This window comes from Lissotriton vulgaris, chromosome 4_1 (assembly GCF_964263255.1).
Source record: "Lissotriton vulgaris chromosome 4_1, aLisVul1.2, whole genome shotgun sequence".
NCBI classification, from domain to species: Eukaryota; Metazoa; Chordata; class Amphibia; order Caudata; family Salamandridae; genus Lissotriton; species Lissotriton vulgaris.
The window spans coordinates 4,125,668-4,144,871 of record NC_141691.1 but is presented as its reverse complement, the minus strand read 5'-3'; positions in this window follow the sequence as shown (position 1 = coordinate 4,144,871).

Here is a 19,204-nt window from a genome sequence, read left to right as displayed (position 1 = left end):
CATTTACTGAAGGCACATACCACCACCAGGACATACTTCAGGTTTTTGCATTGTTCAAGCTGAATATAATCCATCTGCAAAACTACAAAAGGTGCAGTTGGTGTAGCAAATCCTCCTGCTGGAGTTTGTGTCCCTTTTCCAGAATTAAATCATAAGCAAATCATACAGGACTGTACTACTCTCTTAGCTGTGATAGCAATTTCTGGATGCTCCCAAATTTGTGTAAGCAATTTCACTATTGCTGAAGTTCCAACATGTGCTAGCCCATGTGCCATCTGAACCATAGGTTGTACAAAAGCTATAGGCAACTTCCATCTGTCCATCTGTTTGTTTCACCAACAACCTTCGTCATCCATCTCTCTATCCATGGACCATTGCTCCCGTTCTTTGGCAGAAGCGGTCCTCTGTATCTCTTATACTTCTTTCCTAACATTGTGCCACCGCTCAGCTTGTGACTTCACCACATACATAGAAGTAGTGTCAGGCTGCATAGCAGTCTCTTGTGCCACTCGATCTACAAAAGGATTTCCTTGTCCCTTGGTTACATTCTTATGCGCACCACATTTCACTATAGCTATTTTCTTTGGATATGTTAATGCAGTCAAAAGATTATGCACTAGTTCTCCATGCATTATCTGCATCCGGTGTGATGTCAGAAAACCTCTTTCCTTCCAGAGCAGGCCAAAATCATGCGCTACTCCAAAAGCATAGCGGCTATCTGTATAAATATTCACACGCAAACCTGTACTAAGCTCACATGCCCGTGTCAAAGCAATTAGTTATGCTGCTTGACCTGACTTCTCTGGTGTGCGAGCTGTTTCCACTATTGTGTGAAGTGTAGTAATTGCATATGCAGCTGAAGTCGTACCATCTGGTAGCTTTAGACAAGACCCGTCAACCCACAATTCTCCATCTACATCTGGAAGGGGCGTATCAATACGACCCTTTGTCCGTTCCTCAGTCAGGAAAATACAATCTTGTGTTTCTTGCACCTCAGGCTGAGTCGCCGGAAATGGCAACAACGTGGCTGGGTTTAGTGTTGCACATCTCTTCAGTGTAATATGAGGAGCTAACAGCATCAGCTCATATCCTGTCAGACGAGCACTAGTTAAATGCTTAGTCTTTGTTTGATTCAAAAGGGCATGAACAGCATGGGGTACCAGCACCAACTGCTTATCTGATAAGACTATCCCTTCACTCTGGCTTATTGACACATCTGTTGCTGCAACCGAGCGAAAACATTCAGGCAAAGCTCGAGCCACAGGATCAAGTACTGCTGAAAAATATGCACAAGGGCATTGCTTATCACCATGTGTCTGTACTAAGACTGACAATGCACATCCATCTCTCTCGTGTACATACAATGTAAAGGGCTTCGTGTAATCTGGAGTACCTAACACTGGTGCTGAACAAAGGGATTGTTGTTACTGTTGAAAAGCATTCTCACATTCATCTGTCCATGGAAGGAGGGCAGGGGTGTGCTTCAGCGTTCTGAGAACATTAAGGAAGGTATTAGATCTCCTCCCTGTTGCGGCTCGCAGGACGCTGGTGCACGCCCTGGTAACATCATGCCTAGATTATGGGAATCTGTTGTATCTGGGGGCCACGGGCAAGGCCGCAGAACGCAGCGGCGCGTTTAGTTCTAAGGCTCCCTAAGAGATCTCCCTCTAAAGCAGCGCTTCAGGCACTGCATTGGTTCCCTGTAGGGAAAAGGGTGGAGTTTAAAGCTCTTTCCACATGTCACCGCATTTTGAGCGGCAAAGCTCCGGTTCCGCTTCAGAGTTTGGTGACCTGGTATGAGCCTACGCGCAATCTTCGCTCCTCCCGTACTGGGCTACTGAAGGTTCCGAGAGTAAGGAAGGCCCGTATGGGAGGGAGGTCTTTCAGATACCTGGCTCCCAGGTGTTGGAATGCTTTGCCTCTGGAATTGCGCCTGGAACCGTCTGAGCCCACGTTCAGAAAAAAACTCAAAACCCATTTATACAGTAGGTAGACGTCTTTAAGGGTGGGTTGGGCGGCTGCTTCCACTTATCAAAGCGCGGGGACACGCCGGTGCACGTAACCAGGCGCTTTATAAATGTCCAATGATGATAAGTATTGGAGTGTCTTTTGTCTAAAGGGCTAACAAAGGTTTAACAATGTATGAAAATCCTAATATCCAATGCCTACAAAAGGAAGTAAGACCTAAAAATGCTCGACTTCTTTCTGTGAATTGCCTGAATGCAATCTGATGTGAATGCACGCCCCTCCTGACCTAAGTAGGTTACCTTTGGTCTACAATACTACAATTTCTTTTTCGATACTTTGTGATGATGTGAAGCAAGGAAAGAAAGCAAGGACAAAGTGCATTTTTCATATTGTTCAGGGGTATCGGCTGCCAACAAGATATCATCGACATATTGTATGAGCGCCACACCTTTGGGCAGAACCAAAGAGTCAAGTTGTCTTTTTAATGCTTGACTGTAAATACTATGACTCTCAGTATAGCCTTGAGGAACTCTGCAAAATCTATACAATTGATTATATAAAGTGAAACCAAACAAATATCGGCTATCAGGATGAATAGGGATCGAAAAGAAAGCGTTCTTCAAGTCTATACCAGAGAACGTGGTTGCAGTAGGTGGAACTTAAGTAAGAAGTGTCTTGATGTCAGAAACCACTGAGTATTGTGGCACCACTATCTTATTCACTTCCCATAGGTCAATTATAAATCGATAAATCCTAGTATCAGTGTCTTTCTTCAAAATTGTGAGAATCGGACTGTTACATACATTAATTGGAACTTCTTCAACAATACCAACTTCAATAAGATCTTGTACAATTTGAAATTCTATATTGAGGCAAACATGGTAACACAGCTCCCTCCTTTACACTAATATGCACTGGGGGAATAACCATCTGTCCCACTTTAGTATCTGAAGTAGCCCACAAAGTTTCAGGTAGAGAAGCTAATGCAGTATCTTCTTTAACAAGACAAACTCTTTCCGTCACTGGGTAGTTATCATTCAAAATCACACGTACTCGTTCACGGGAACATATTATTGTGGCTCTAAAATACTTGAGCATATCAAGACGCACAATATTATCTGGTGGTTTTGGGGAGAGCAAAAACGGGCATGGAGCAGCAAATTTATCAACATGAAATGCAAGTGGTTGTGATAATGGGCTAAGCTAAGGGAAGGTGTACCATCGAACCCTATGGATGTGATCGTTAAGCCAGACCGGGGAGCCCTCGGAACCAATTGTTTAGACAGAGTGCTATGAGTAGCTCCTGTATCAACCAGAAACTGATCAGTAGAGCCCAAAACATGTGCTGTAACATAAGGACCCTTCTGATCTACTGGAACTTCAACTGATTCCTTACCCCATCCTACGCAATCCTATGCATAAGCAGAATCATGTAAATCAGGCTGCACATAATCAGACATCTGGTATTTGTTGCGCCTATCAAAAGTATTAAACCCATTTTGTGCCCGCACATTAGAATCAAACCTAGCACGATCGTTCGTGTTGCCTCTGGGTCCCGAATATCCCGCGCGATTTCTCATTGGTCCTCGACCACGAACATAGCGTTGTGAGCGCAACAATGGACACTCATCTGCCCAATGGCCAAATTTCCTACAATACGCGCATTGATCAACAGCCAAATTCAAACCAGCGTAAGAGGAACCATAACATCCTCATCCGCCTCTATCGTTACCTCTAGGAGGCGGACCATAATCCTGAGATAACATAACCTTTGTTTTCAATTGCTTAGACTTTCTATCCTCGCTACCCTTTGCTTCTAATTCCTGACGCTCATAATACCGAGCCATCGTCAGGAGGGATGCCGGAGACGAGGTAGTCCGAGAGCTTTCACTAGCTTTTAAATGGCTAGCCACTCCTGGTAATAGATTTGTAACATACTTATCTACAAACAAATGTCGGCCCTTATCGTCCGTTAGCGACTGGCCACTAAAATCATGAAATGCTTTCTCGAAATGTGTAAAGAAATCTGAAACTGAATCATCTGTCTTTTTCTTACACAATGCTAAAATAGTCCAATCAATCATTTTAGGGGGAACAATAGTTTTTAACGTAGTTAATATTGCAACAGGGAGATCTAAAATCAACTTACATGGCTTTTACGCTGGTCCACTTTCCTCATCTTCCCTCTCTATCTCCTTCCATAATGACCCATACACTGCGCGATCATCAACTTTACACACGGATCTCCACATATTAGGCGGTAATATTAGCCCAAAAAATAAATCGATATCAGCTAATGTCATTGTACAATAATTTATGGCTCCCTCAACTTCCTCATTAAAAGCGGCTGGATTTTTCCACGGGTCAGGCAATGCAACTTTAAGTGCTGTGACATCTGCCCTATTCCAGGGAGTATACACCCATTTATAAATGAAATAACCTTTAGCATCTACAGAAAACTTATCATCACTTGTACCCGCTCCCTTAGGGGGAACGTATAAAGGCGTGGCCTCCCGCATAGGCTTTGAATGCACTATTGCGGTCTTATCTGTTCCAAAGAGAGATGATTGTTTCCCGCCGAGCGAATCCGTCCGTGCATCTGCGTCGTTTTTAAGTTTCTCCTCTCGCATACGAAGTGCCTCCGTTCGTAGTTTGAACAACCGTCTTATCGTATCAGCCACCTGGGCGAGAGTAAGAAACCCATTACGTATTTGCTTACAATCAGCTGCTATATCATCAGGTTCTAAAACACCAGAAACCTTCCGAAACATGTCAACACCTTTTTCAGCAAATTGCTCAGTAAAATATAATCGCTCTCTGCCTTGCCACTCCTGTAAACTATCTAAAATATTAGAAACAGTAACAGAATCATAAAGTGCTTGACGAGCAGTCTTTCTAAGTTCTGCCACACGTTCAGCCGACAGCATAGAGCGAGTATCTGGTTTCGTTCTATCTGCCCTGGAATCGTCGTCTTCATCTGATGGAGCGGACGGAACGGCATACGGAGGCGGAGGACGATCCAGCAATGAAAAATCATCTTGTGATTTATTAAGGACAGGATAAAGTGGTTGCCAAACAGCATATTGGCCAGATATCTGTAATCTGCGCTCCTTCTCCTGTCTCTCTTCCAATTCTTTCACCTCTTTCTTCCTTAATTCTTGTGCTTTTTCATACACATTCTTCCGTTGCTCTTTTTCAATCAGTGCTTGCTCACGCTTCTCACGCTCACGTACTTCTTTCACCCACATTCGCACACATTTAAACATGTCTTGTCTGGATTTCCGCTCGAACATACACTGTTCCACATACTCAATCTTTCGCATATCAAATGACCCATTCATTGGCCAAAGTAACTCAGGATCCTTTCGCGTGTATTTCTTCCATAATGTGCTGTACATTATAGAAGAAAGACCGTTTTTTATATACATCTCCCTATTAAATCTCCCTGCACAAGTTCCAGAGGTGATAGGCAACACAAATGTTCGGCGTTCGGCGTTCCCCGAAGTCTCCTGGAGTCACGAGCCGTGGGCCGCAAGCTGTAGCAAGGGACAGTGGGCCGATTGCACGGGCATCGCCATTGCCATAGCCACTGCCATCACCGGTGTTGCTGGTGCTGCTGCAGAGCTCGAGGCTCGGGCGGAGGTCGAGCGGAGGCGGAGTGCCTGGGAATTGGCTCCCGCCCCCTGCCCCCACAGGAGTTACGGCCTCAGGTGTTTGGTCAGGGTTACAAGAACGCTCTGCACCGGCCTCTCTTGGCCCCTCCCGGGGAGACTACCGCGACGCCGACAACTGGTGTCTGCAGGTCTCGGCAAAAAAGCTACGGAGGAGAACTTTACCCGTGCTGGAGGCATAAGTGTTGGGACCTGCTCCCCGGCATTACTGGCGCCCCGCCTCGGCGCTGCCCGTGGGGTGCATCCACAGCGCCACCTGTGCTACCCGGGAACCTTAACCTGTGCTGGTGGCAAAAGTGTGGCGAGAGCATCACGAGCGGCGACGGTGACGTGATACCTTGGCAGTTGCAGGACTCGGCAAAAAGTGACGGGGGCTCTTTAACCTATGCTAGCGGTAGAAGTAAAGCCGCCACTTGTGCGATCCTTGGCAATGAGCAGCCAGCTAGCAGCAAGCAGCGGAAGCCTAAGCTGACCCGATCCTATCAACCCTCTAAACTGCCTCACCAGCGGCTGATCGGTGCTCTAAGAACTCACAGAGCGGTGCAGCACCTGGACCAGGACCCGGACCTGGACCTGAACCTGGTTCTGCAGTGGTGGTGGTGGTGAAGGAGGAGCGGCGACGCAGGCACAGTGGAAAGGTGAGCTGCTGTACCCCTTTCCTCGTCCTCCTAACGCCCAACAAGAGCAATCTAAGTCAGCAGTCGTACCAAAAACTTCTGGTCAGTACTGTTTGCGCACGTGCCAGAGGTCTCATTGTTGTCACCGCACCACTGCCACATCACTGCCCCTTTTGTATTCGTTTGTCTGTGTGCTCGCTCACATGCTCCACAAGGCTTTATGTAACAGTTGAACTGTCACAGTAGCTACAAATCCAACACAGCCATCAGACATTAAATAAACAGGCGGCCCTGTCAGTCAACCGCAGCAGGGATCAATCGAGTCACTGATGCAGCAAGCTGCAGACGCAGCTGCGTCACCTTTTGGGCAGCCTAGTGAAGAGCAGCGACCGGCTCTGAGTGATTCTGGAACCCGTTCTCTCGTCCCTCGCCGCTGCGAGTACAACCTTTGATCAAGCCCCCTCGGAGCAACAGGTAGCAACAGTCAGCAAAGCTAAGCACGCTTTTAAACCCACTGGCTTAAACTACTGCTTAATCTCAACATGAGGTCAGGGAGAAAAAGGGTACACATTGAGAACAAGCCAAAGAGCAAGGCAAAAGCCAAAGCCAAGCAGAGTGCGCACGTGCCAGAGGTCTCATTGTTGTCACCGCACCACTGCCACATCACTGCCCCTTTTGTATTCGTTTGTCTGTGTGCTCGCTCACATGCTCCACAAGGCTTTATGTAACAGTTGAACTGTCACAGTAGCTACAAATCCAACACAGCCATCAGACATTAAATAAACAGGCGGCCCTGTCAGTCAACCGCAGCAGGGATCAATCGAGTCACTGACGCAGCAAGCTGCAGACGCAGCTGCGTCACCTTTTGGGCAGCCTAGTGAAGAGCAGCGACCGGCTCTGAGTGATTCTGGAACCCGTTCTCTCGTCCCTCGCCGCTGCGAGTACAACCTTTGATCAAGCCCCCTCGGAGCAACAGGTAGCAACAGTCAGCAAAGCTAAGCACGCTTTTAAACCCACTGGCTTAAACTACTGCTTAATCTCAACATGAGGTCAGGGAGAAAAAGGGTACACATTGAGAACAAGCCAAAGAGCAAGGCAAAAGCCAAAGCCAAGCAGAGTGCTGTAGCAACTGTAGCAACTGTAGCAACTAGTAAAACATAAAGGACAACGCACCTGGAGTCAGTGGTAGCTGGGATCTTTCTCTAGGAGAAAGTGATGCGGCCTGCGATCAAGTTCTACAGGTCGCGAATCCTCGCCCCAACCTTCGGCAACCAAAAATTACTTCAAAATTCTACTTTCTGAAAGATCCACTCTCCACCATCTTCTCGTCAGTGGGAAAATCCTGGGTCTCCAGAACTCATTACTTCCACTATCTCCCTGTGAAGCGCAAAACGACCAACCCCTGGGCCATGGAAGTGGGATTACGAACAGCTCTTCAACAGCTGGCGGCCAATTGCGGAGGGGAAACCATGTCCCACAGGTAAAGGCAATCTTACAGACATGGACATCTGCAGCCCACCAGTCCCACGGTTGGACGATAGCGGGGTCACACCTGACCCACAGTTATCTTCATCTCTTATGGGTATCAACTCCCGTCCGTTACTAACTACCTCACCTGCACTAGGAACCAGTCAGAACTCAAACTATGTTCCGCACAACCTTAAAATTTGTAGCAGTAAGGATCACTTCCAACAGCAAGAAGCCTTAAGCAGCGAAAACCCACATAATTCAAACAATTCTCTGATCACCGACAAAAGTCTTCTGTATCAACTGGTCCACCCGGAAAGCTCAAAACCTCATTTAATGCCAAAGGAAGTTACTGGAAAAGACCAGATCTCTAAAGACCACTTAAAAGAGGACAGGGGTAATACAACAAATCCTGGGAGCGATGGCCCCGCCAACCTAACCTACCTGGGCTCTCAGGAGTGGGCCAAACTAGTTGCCTCATATATTCCGACAACATTGGCGAATCCATCCTCGCCCACAGAGGAACCAATCAATAAAAACCAGCGAACAAAAAGGGGTCACAAATGTGAGGGCGCCCTCACGAATCTTACCACCTTACCGAATTCCTCTCTATCGTCAACCTCCAACAAAAGGACAACCCAAAAAAGCCCTCTACCAAGGACTCAAACATCAGATATGGCAAACACGTGGGACATTTTGCTAAACACCTTCCAACAAACCATAGACACTCTTCATTTTCAATCTGTTAAAATGGACTTGCCACTGACCTTACTTGACACTCTGGCTGTTTTTGTTGTGCGAATAGATGAGAAACTTGGCCAACTCAATTCGCTAATCATCAGAGCCCAGCAAGAGGCAAAGCTAGTGTGCAGGTGTGGGCCTATTGTCGACACACTGTCAACCCTTCCCGAAAATGTATCATCTCTTATTGAAGGGTTGCCAAAAGGGCAAAATGAAAGGCCCCAGCACATTAACCCCAGTGAAACAGTCTTCTTTGGACAATCAAACAGAGTGCCTACAGCAGCCAGCTCTGCCGATAAGGGGGCATCGACAGCGCCAACAGGTGACCAGGTGTTACCAGAGGGCCACCCGACAACAACTACCACTCCTCCCCTAAAGAATAGCACTCTGCCCCCGAACGCGAAAGGGCAATGTCAGCAAAGGAGGAAAGGCCGCAATAAACTGATTACCACAAGCATGCCAGAAGTGTATCCACTCTTTAAGCCAGGGAGAAAGCAGGAGCAGCAAGCCCCTAGCTCGATGCCAGGTCCAGACACCAGTGGAAAATCTACCTCTACAGGGCCCAGATCCTCCGTAAACGGACCACACGCAGCAGCTCCAACCAGCGGTCTTTCACAGGAGGAGGGGTCGTCCCCGCCTGGCACAGACAACGTCAACCAATGCACGCCGGAAAACTCCTGCCTAAATAATGAAAAAGATAACAGTCCCGTCATACCATCTTTAATATCTGATATTAGGGGGGTACAGTCTAAGCACAGCTCGGACTTGGCACAAGTAGGACTCATCAGCACCTACCGGGAAGGACCCCGTGCTCAAGAACGGAGGATAACAGCACTCCTGTGCCCCCAAATTCAGCTGTACTCCACCATACCGCATGCCCCTACAGCTCCACCTGCTCCCGTTTTTAAGAAATTTCCCTTCGGGGGTACTCGCCCAGGAAACTCACCCCAGCCTGACAATAGCGTCTTAGGGACCCATATTCATCCCCACCTGCCAACCGTTCAGGTGAACGATTCAAGTAAGACGCCTACCACTGTTCTCTTCACCCCAGAGTACGACTCAAAAGGCTCTTTTGATATTCTGAATAGAGGTAACCTCTTACGATTACTCAGCACAATACCAGCACTAAATAACATATCCTCAGCCGACCTTCTTTCTATAGAATTTATACAATCTGACAGACCATATGGTAAAGAAGCGACAAAAGCCACTAGCTTTTCTAGCAAAATCCTAGAAGAGCAAATTTTCCCCAATAAATGGGGGATTAAAACTGCCTTTTATCACAACATCGGATACCCGCTGCCCCTGCTTGAGAGACCCAAGGTGGGAGTACCGACAATAACTTTGAAAACAAGGTCGGTGCTGAAAGCGCATTGGGTCGATCTCCAACAACGAGCCAGGCGTCAGGGTTTAAAAACAGCTCATTGACGGTAAATCCCCACAGCTCGGTAGAAGACCAACTTTTCAGAATATGCAATACATCACATAACCGCCAATGACAAGGACACTTAACGGATTCAGGCCTGTGCCTGGCTATACCACGTTTGGAGTTATGTTCGTGGAACTTAAACGGCCTTAACAACAAAGCAGCGGACACCGACATTTTACAATACGTGAAATCGATTGACATCATTCTCCTCCAGGAGACATGGCTGGAGGAGCCGGTTCACTTAGAGGGCTACACCTGCCATCATTCCCCAGCCACAAGGAGAAGCAAGTTCGGTCGTTTGGCAGGTGGCCTAGCAACTTACATTAAAATCTCAACTGTTGGTAATGTACAGGTGCGCACTTCCAATTCTCCATCCATAAATACTGTTGAGATGGTATTAAATCTTGGAGGAGACAAGAAAGAGGCCCAGTTGATCAACACCTACATCAATCCAAAAAAGAAAAAACAAGAGGCAAAGCGTTTAATGGACCATCAACATCACGTCTTGACAACGCAAACCTCACCCTACTTAATTGTTTCTGGTGACTTCAACCAATGCGTTTTAGGGTCATCCTTGAACAGTGACATTCAGGCCCAGTCTTATCATTGGAACATCCCAAACCAAACTTGGTGCAGCCAAGGCAAAACTGCCAAGTCGGCAAAGGACCTGTTGGAAGACTTGGAACATATGGGCTTGAGGGTCCTAAATGGAAGATTTCCTGAAAATTCTCCATCCATGGCCACGTTCATCTCAGGTAATATAACCTCGACAATAGATTACATGTTGGTCTCTCTTCCTCTTTTTCACACCATCCTGGGCTTTAACCTAGGGGACAAGGGAGACAGTGACCATCGCCCTCAGGAAGTCACTTTTTGTGCCCTCCCGGACCTAATACTTTTAAATCCAACAGGTCCACATGCTAGCCACACCTTAGACCTTAAACGGATCAAAACCTCAGTCGCTAACATGCAGGAGGTATTACAAACTGCTAAATATCAACTAAACAACTTAAACTATCCCTCAAGCAATCCAGTAGCAGGTTGGGAACAATTTACGGCTGATTTTTCAAATCAATACTCATCTATCGTGCAGCACAGTTCATCTGATGGCTCTGGTGCCCTAAGGAAGATATCAAGCACCCAGAAATCAGCCCTAAAAACCCACAAAACAGAGATCAATAGACTGTTGAGAATGCTGAGAAAAAGCCCTGGGGACAGGGTCCTTCTTGCAAAACTTCAGAAGGACCGGTCGGACCTAAAAAAACTGAAATGGTCAGTCAAAAGATCCAATGATGATGACCTCTGGGCAAAACTACATTACGACTTAAAGGGTAATAACAGCGCCCAGTTTTGGTCTACAATAAACAAAATCATAAATCCAAAAAACTGCAGAATAACGTCCAACATTACCAAATCTTCTTGGGAATCCTTCTTAGACTCGCATTTTAACCAGCAGGTCGTCACTACAAGTAAGCCCCAGGAAGCCCCAGAGGGCCAAACACTACAAACAATAACAACTTGGCTAGAATCCAAATCTGGAATCTCAGTGGTTCTGCTTAAACTCATTGCGAAGGGAAGAAAGGATGGTGCAGGAGGACCAAACGGGATTCCTCCAGCCCTGTTCAAACTGGAGCCAGAATACTGGGCAGAAACGCTGACCCCACTTTTCACGTCTGTGAGCTGATCCAGGATTCTTCCTGCCTCATGGAGGGGCTCAATTATTTCACCAATTTACAAGGCGGGGGATAGAACGCTGCCAAAAAATTATCGGCTGATAGCACTCCTGGACATCGAGTAACCCTGGGCGAAGAACTACGCTCCGTTTGCGGAGTTTGCGGAGTTTTGGCAACTCCGCGTTCCGCGGAGTTCGCGTAGCTGCCGATAACTCCGCTATCCGGTGCGGAGCGTAGTTGTCGCGCGCTAAATAACATTGTCGCGCGCTAAATAACATTATCGAGTGCGCGGCAATGGCTTACCTTGGTTCTGCGTTCGCTTTTTCCCGGTCGCGTCTGCCACCATGTTTGTAAACCCTTCCGTGCAGCTGTGCGAACGCGATAACGTCATTGGAAGCGCGATAAAGCCATAAGGACGCGCGAGTATGTTTGTTGGTAAGATCGAGTTGCCGAACACGCAGAACCTGCAATCTTGCACAGAATAACTCGCGAGCATGTTAAAAGTTAAACCATAATAATAAATTACCATTTTGGTTAGCAAACAAGTGAAAAACCCCTCAAAGTTGTACCTTTGGATGTATTTTTTGGGGGGAAGGAGTCCTCTTTCTGTTTCTACTCTATTTTTGAATATTAAGGAGGAAGGGCTCTGGAGTTTACAACTTCCTGTTCCTGTCCACCAGGCTCCTCCCAGTGCTTTGTCCATGAGGTGGTCACTTTCATTTGGATTTTGAGCTGGCAGGATCACTTTCTGTGTGTGTTGGCTGCATTACTGCTTTTTTTGAATTTTACTGAGAACTTTTGGATTTTGAATTCTCTTTTTCAAGTAAGTTCAGTAATGTATGAGTGAGTATGATGTTGTAGACTTGTGTTTGTTTGATTTAAAAAAAAAATTACTACAGTATTCATTCCTTGATTTAAATTATTGATGGGTGCCTATACTTTTATGAGGTCCCAACTTGTATTTCTTTTTAAATTTCATCCAGGCTACATAGAGAGGTACCCATGGGTAAAATCATAATTCTGTGTTTAAATTTTTATTCAAGTTTGTAAACAAACATCATGGCTGGCATTGGATTATGGTCATCATTATGCAATAACAATGTCTGCTGTTGAATTTCTGTTTGTGTAATTAAAAAGTTTTTTATTTTTTTAAGCCAATAGCTGACCCTAGTACTCCATGTAGTTAGTGTGTAGGCATGTTTGAGTTCATTGTAATAACTTTCTGTGGTTGGCCTGGCCATGTGTTGTTGGTGGCCATTTTATGTTTCCCAGCCACTTTGCTCTTGCCATAGGCCTCCAAACTTGTGGCCTACTCTGCCAGTAGGCCAGAGGTACTAGTCATAGGGTCATGAAAGGTAATCAACTGTTTTTCTGGTGTACCTCTAATTAGAAAGTCATGGATGGACTGGTTTGATTTAGAAAATCTTATGTTTATGTGTGGGGTATGTCAGGTTTTGGGTGTCTGTCAATTTCTGCCAGTAGGTAACCCTAGGAATACTGTTCACGTACTTTTGGTAACGTCGCACCGTGTGAGAACGCGACCGTACCTTTTTTGTCTTGTTCGCGCGCTCAATGTACTGGCTCGGGAACGCGATAACAACTTTTCACTCGATTCGCGTTGCCGAACACGCCGATTTTGCATTCTCGCGACCAATATGTCCCGAGTTGCATAAAAGTTCCTCGAAAATGTTTAATGTGTCCCCTGTGCTACAAAAAAGTCCTCATTTATGTGTTATTTGGTTGTAGTTTTGTCTTCCTGGAGCATGGGCCACTCCCAGTTCCTTTCTGTCCTCTATGTAATGATTTCTTGTTTATGGTTGGGGTGACCAATTTGGGGGGTGGTGTCTGGTGTGTCCATTTTGTGAAGCTAAGCATTGTCCCTTTGGCATAGGCATTTATTGTCTGTCCTCTCTTTCTTTTCATGTAGTGGTGAGGGCCATTTTGTGTGTACTTACTTCCTTTGTGATGATTCTGCTATGTTGTTGTTGGTGGGCAGGCCATGTAGTGGTGGCCATTTTGTGTATGCTTCCTCTGTGACTGATTTTGCCATGTGGTGGAGGCCATTTTGGGTGCATCCCTTTTCCATGTTGTTTTTGAGTGTCCCTGTCCTCCTGGCCCTATGGAGGCGGCCATTTTCTGTGTCCTTCCCTGGTTCTCTTCTTTTGCCATAGCCATCCAAGGCTTTTGTAGGTACTACTACTCACAGCCATAGGTGCATTCAAGTTAATCAACTATTTTTGTGGTGTAACTTTAATTACACCGTGTATGGCTTTGGATTGCTTCACATTTTTTGTAATGGTGGTACTTTCAGTTTTTGGTTGCTTGTGTGTAGCTAATATGGCACTCCCTGCCAGTAGGTAACCCTAGGAATACTGTTCGCGTACTTTTGGTAACGTCGCACCGTGTGAGAACGCGACCGTACCTTTTTTGTCTTGTTCGCGCGCTCAATGTACTGGCTCGGGAACGCGATAACGACTTTTCACTCGATTCGCATTGCCGAACACGCCGATTTTGCATTCTCGCGACCAATATGTCCCGAGTTGCATAAAAGTTCCTCGAAAATGTTTAATGTGTCCCCTGTGCTACAAAAAAGTCCTCATTTATGTGTTATTTGGTTGTAGTTTTGTCTTCCTGGAGCATGGGCCACTCCCAGTTCCTTTCTGTCCTCTATGTAATGATTTCTTGTTTATGGTTGGGGTGACAAATTTGGGGGGTGGTGTCTGGTGTGTCCATTTTGTGAAGCTAAGCATTGTCCCTTTGGCATAGGCATTTATTGTCTGTCCTCTCTTTCTTTTCATGTAGTGGTGAGGGCCATTTTGTGTGTACTTACTTCCTTTGTGATGATTCTGCTATGTTGTTGTTGGTGGGCAGGCCATGTGGTGGCGGCCATTTTGTGTATGCTTCCTCTGTGACTGATTTTGCCATGTGGTGGAGGCCATTTTGGGTGCATCCCTTTTCCATGTTGTTTTTGGGTGTCCCTGTCCTCCTGGCCCTATGGAGGCGGCCATTTTCTGTGTCCTTCCCTGGTTCTCTTCTTTTGCCATAGCCATCCAAGGCTTTTGTAGGTACTACTACTCACAGCCATAGGTGCATTCAAGGTAATCAACTATTTTTGTAGTGTAACTTTAATTACACCGTGTATGGCTTTGGATTGCTTCACATTTTTTGTAATGGTGGTACTTTCAGTTTTTGGTTGCTTGTGTGTAGCTAATATGGCACTCCCTGCCAGTAGGTAACCCTAGGAATACTGTTCGCGTACTTTTGGTAACGTCGCACCGTGTGAGAACGCGACCGTACCTTTTTTGTCTTGTTCGCGCGCTCAATGTACTGGCTCGGGAACGCGATAACGACTTTTCACTCGATTCGCGTTGCCGAACACGCCGATTTTGCATTCTCGCGACCAATATGTCCCGAGTTGCATAAAAGTTCCTCGAAAATGTTTAATGTGTCCCCTGTGCTACAAAAAAGTCCTCATTTATGTGTTATTTGGTTGTAGTTTTGTCTTCCTGGACAGGCCATGTGGTGGCGGCCATTTTGTAGGTACTTCCTTTGTGCATTTATCATTGGCCTCCCTGCTTTTGGTCTGATCTGATAGTAGGCCAGAGTCCCAGAGGTGGTAGTTAGTTACTAGTTAGCGGGGCTGCTTTATGTAGCTGTTTCTATTTGGTCTATTTAATTACCATCATTACGGCATGTGTTGATTTTCCTTGCATTAACCTGTCATGACTCATGTGTAGCAGGCATCCTCCTTTTTATGTCCATATTGGTATATGATAGGCCTGCTTGACTTTATGATTGGTTATTTCGGGACTTCATGTGGCTGGGAGCTGTGGTGCTCGTAGTATTAGTCTTCTTTTTTGTGTTTTATACATTGGCCTGTGTGTCTTTCAATTGTTCATGTGTTGGCTTACTGCTTGTTTGACTGACGTGTTCTGTCTTCTTTGCTTGTAGGTGCACAGAAAAAGACTGAGGAGGTGCTGGCTGTTTTCATCCATCGCCCGTTCAACTGCCAGACGGACGTCCTTCAATTGTACGCCACGTGTGGTGTGTGACTCATCTGACCACACATCTCTGCAATTTGTGCTACTGAGTGCTGCTGTGTGCTGACATCAGAAGAAGATGGGTCCTAAGAGAGCAGGTACCAGGTCCTCCACCACCAGGAAAGTTGCTGAGAAGAAGGTACAGAAGAAGGAAGTGTCACTTAAGGCTGGTATGGACCCCCAAACCTTTTTTGGGCCCCCAAAATGTACGCCTGCAGCAGCGGTGTCGGTGGTGCAAGCTGGAGCCAGGCCCAGCACATCCGCATTAGCGGGGGCAAGCCACCAACCCAGGGCCAAGCACATGAGGGTCGAAGAGGTAGCCGGCCTAGTGTTACAAAGCAGTGATACTGAGCCTGAACTTAACTTATCGCTGTCTCAAAGTAGCACACAATCCACGCAAGATGAAAGTGCTGAACAACCGCCGCCAGCAGTAGATGTTCAACAACCACAACCACTTCCCGCAATAGTTGTTGAAAAACCACAACCACCGCCCGCAATAGTTGTTCAACAACAACAACCAAATCCCACAATAGTAGTTGTTGAAGAACCACAGCACGCTATAGTACTTCCTCAAGAACAACAACCACCGTCTCCGCACGCAATAGTGGAAGTTGTTCCTCCCGATGTCGGGCAGTTCAGGAAGTAGAGCCTCATTCCGAGCAAGAAGAAGAGGAAGCCACTTCTGGAGGTGATCTACTGTCTTTAAATTTACGAAAGGAAAGGAGGGTTAGTGGCAGTGCATCGAGTTCTTCCCATAGCATCCCTTCAGATGACCTTGATAAGGAATGGCATCCACAACGAAGAACTGAGCATTCAAAGGAGAGGCATCCTAAGACCAGGCTGGGAAAAAGGAAGGATCCGTCAAGGCTTAAACTTCCGGAGTTCGATGTAGGTGAACAGGATACTGATGGTGATAAAGACGGGTCTGACACTGACAATGTCATCATCACAAGCGTTATTCCTGGTGCAGAGGATGTAGAGACCAGCATTTTCACCCTATCCAGAAGGGCTGCGATTAGTGATGAGCAGATAGCACGTGTAACTCCTACACACTCAGCGCCCAAAGTAACACCAGCTCCCATTTTTGCATCAGCGAAGGCCCGGCAGCGTGCGACATCCAGCGCAAGCGCCACCTCAACAGAAGGAGGTAGTGGCAGTACTAGTACTGAACTGTCACATAGGGAAATTCAACAAAAAGGCTCCAGTTCATCCGGGATTGGAAGTGGGTCCTCCTCTTCCTATGGCAGGAGACAAAATTTTAGCTCCCCAGTCTGGGATTTTTTTCACGGTTCACCCACATCAGGAGAACATTGCTATATGCACCATTTGTCACACCAATGTTAGTCGTGGTAAGATTGGTACAAACTATGGTACTGGAGGCCCAACGACCCATATGAAAAAAACACACACAATTGTATGGGAGAACCACCTTGCAAGCTTAAAAGATGTAAGCACTGGTGTTGGTGGGGAGGATACAGTACTACAAGGTCCACTCATGGAAGAAGAGGGAGACGATGACCTTCTATCTGGGAGTGGTACACAAATGAGCCCTGTCGCCAGCACTGGAGTGGTGCAGTCCAAATCCTCAGCATCAGCAACTTCTCAGTGGCACCAGAGTCAGCCGGAGACACCAAGGGCAAGGAGTGAAAAGTCTGCGTTGAAAGGTGGTCCGTCTAGCAGAACAGAAAGAATTACCAAGCAGCTTACCATTACTGGCATGTTTAGGCAGGAGGGAAAGTACGAGCGGAACCACCCAACAGCACGTTTGTACAATGCGAAACTTGCAAAAATGTTGGCACTCGACCTTCTCCCATTTTCATTTGTTGAGGCAGTGGGATTTCGGCAATTAGTGGCAACACTCGCCCCAAAATGGGACGTTCCCAGTCGCTACTATTTTGCAAGAGTTGCTATTCCAGCACTACACCACGACGTGCTGGGATTGATTGGGAAAGCCTTACAACAGAGTGTTGTCCATTGTATCCACCTGACAACCGACATGTGGAGCAGTCGCGAAGCCACAGCAGATTACATGTGCATCACCGCACACTGGATCTCTTTTGCAGGTGTGAAAGACAAGTTAACATCAGGCCTTCTTGACGTTGCTGGGATTTTCAATGACACTCGCAAACATGCAACTGTAGCCAAGTTTGGTATGGAGAAAAATCATACTGCTGACAACATTTTGTCTGACTTTAACAGCAAGGTCTTTGAATGGCTGAAACCAAGAGGCCTTAAGATTGGTTTTGTTGCCACCGACAATGGCAGTAATGTAGTGAGGGCAATGAAAGATGGACAGTATTTCAGGGTACCCTGTTTGGCACACTGCATTAACTTAGTCGTGCAAGACTTTCTGAAAAATGAACTCCAAGTCAGCACCATACTGACCATCTGCAGAAGAATATGCACGCATTTTAACCATTCTTTCAAAGCGCGGAAGCTGCTACGCGTCATTCAGCTGGAGCATAATTTGCCAGTCAAAGCACTGATCCAGGAGGTCCCAACACGTTGGAACTCGACTTATTTCATGCTTGAGCGTCTCTTTGAGCAGTACATACCACTGAATGCTTATGTAATGTCAAGAAGATTAGTGGATCCTACTGTTAATCTTAAAAGCCTGACCGTTGAGATGTGGCAGTGGGACATCATTAAATGCTTGACAGAGATACTACAACCTTTTGAGGTGTTCACACGTGCAGTTAGCAGGGAGGACTGTACTATGGGCCAAGCCATCCCATTGTTGTACATGCTCGAGCAACAGCTGAAGGAGGTCTGTGAAACATACGAAGGTGACGAAGAAAAAGTTGATGCATGTACCTTGGCCAAGGCCTTACACAACCGCTTATCTGTAAATGCAAGGCTTAAAATGATTGTGTCAGATCCAAATTACATAACTGCAACAATCTTGGATCCACGGTACAAATTGTTTGTCAGCAGTAGCGCAGTCATTCCTTTTTCAGATGGGGATGTTGCCAATTACAAAAGTTCCATAGCTGTGGAAGCTAATGATTTCGAAACTGAACGGCTGTTACTTAAAGGCCTGACAGTGCCAGCCCAGGACAGTCAAAGTACTCCAGGCCATCCTCCTGAGGCAACTCTGGCAAGTTCATCAGAGCATGAGAGCAGTGCGTCCGCTTCCCAGCTGGCACCAACAGTACCAAAAGCAGCACCTACACGATCTGATTCAGCAGACACAACCAAAAGCATAACTGCTTTTTTTCTACAGAAGGGGATGGGTAAGTCCGTTGCTGTTGCAAAGGGGAAAGAGGAGCAGCAAAGCCGAGCACCAATGAACACTGAGCGGATGGTTCAGGCCTATCTGGATGACACAACAGAGGTGTTCATGGAGCAAAGCCCATTGGTCTATTGGTATGAAAGAAGGAGACAGTGGCCAGTGCTGAGCAGGCTGGCAATAAAGTATTTGGCTTGTCCTGTAGCCAGTGTCGCCTCTGAGCGGGTTTTCAGTGCTGCTGCTGCCATTGTGACATCGAAAAGGACCAGTCTCTCCCCCAAAAGCGTCAAGAGGCTGACAATGATAAAAATGAATCAACACTTCATACCACCAGACTATACTGTACGTGAATCAGAGCAGGATGAAGAA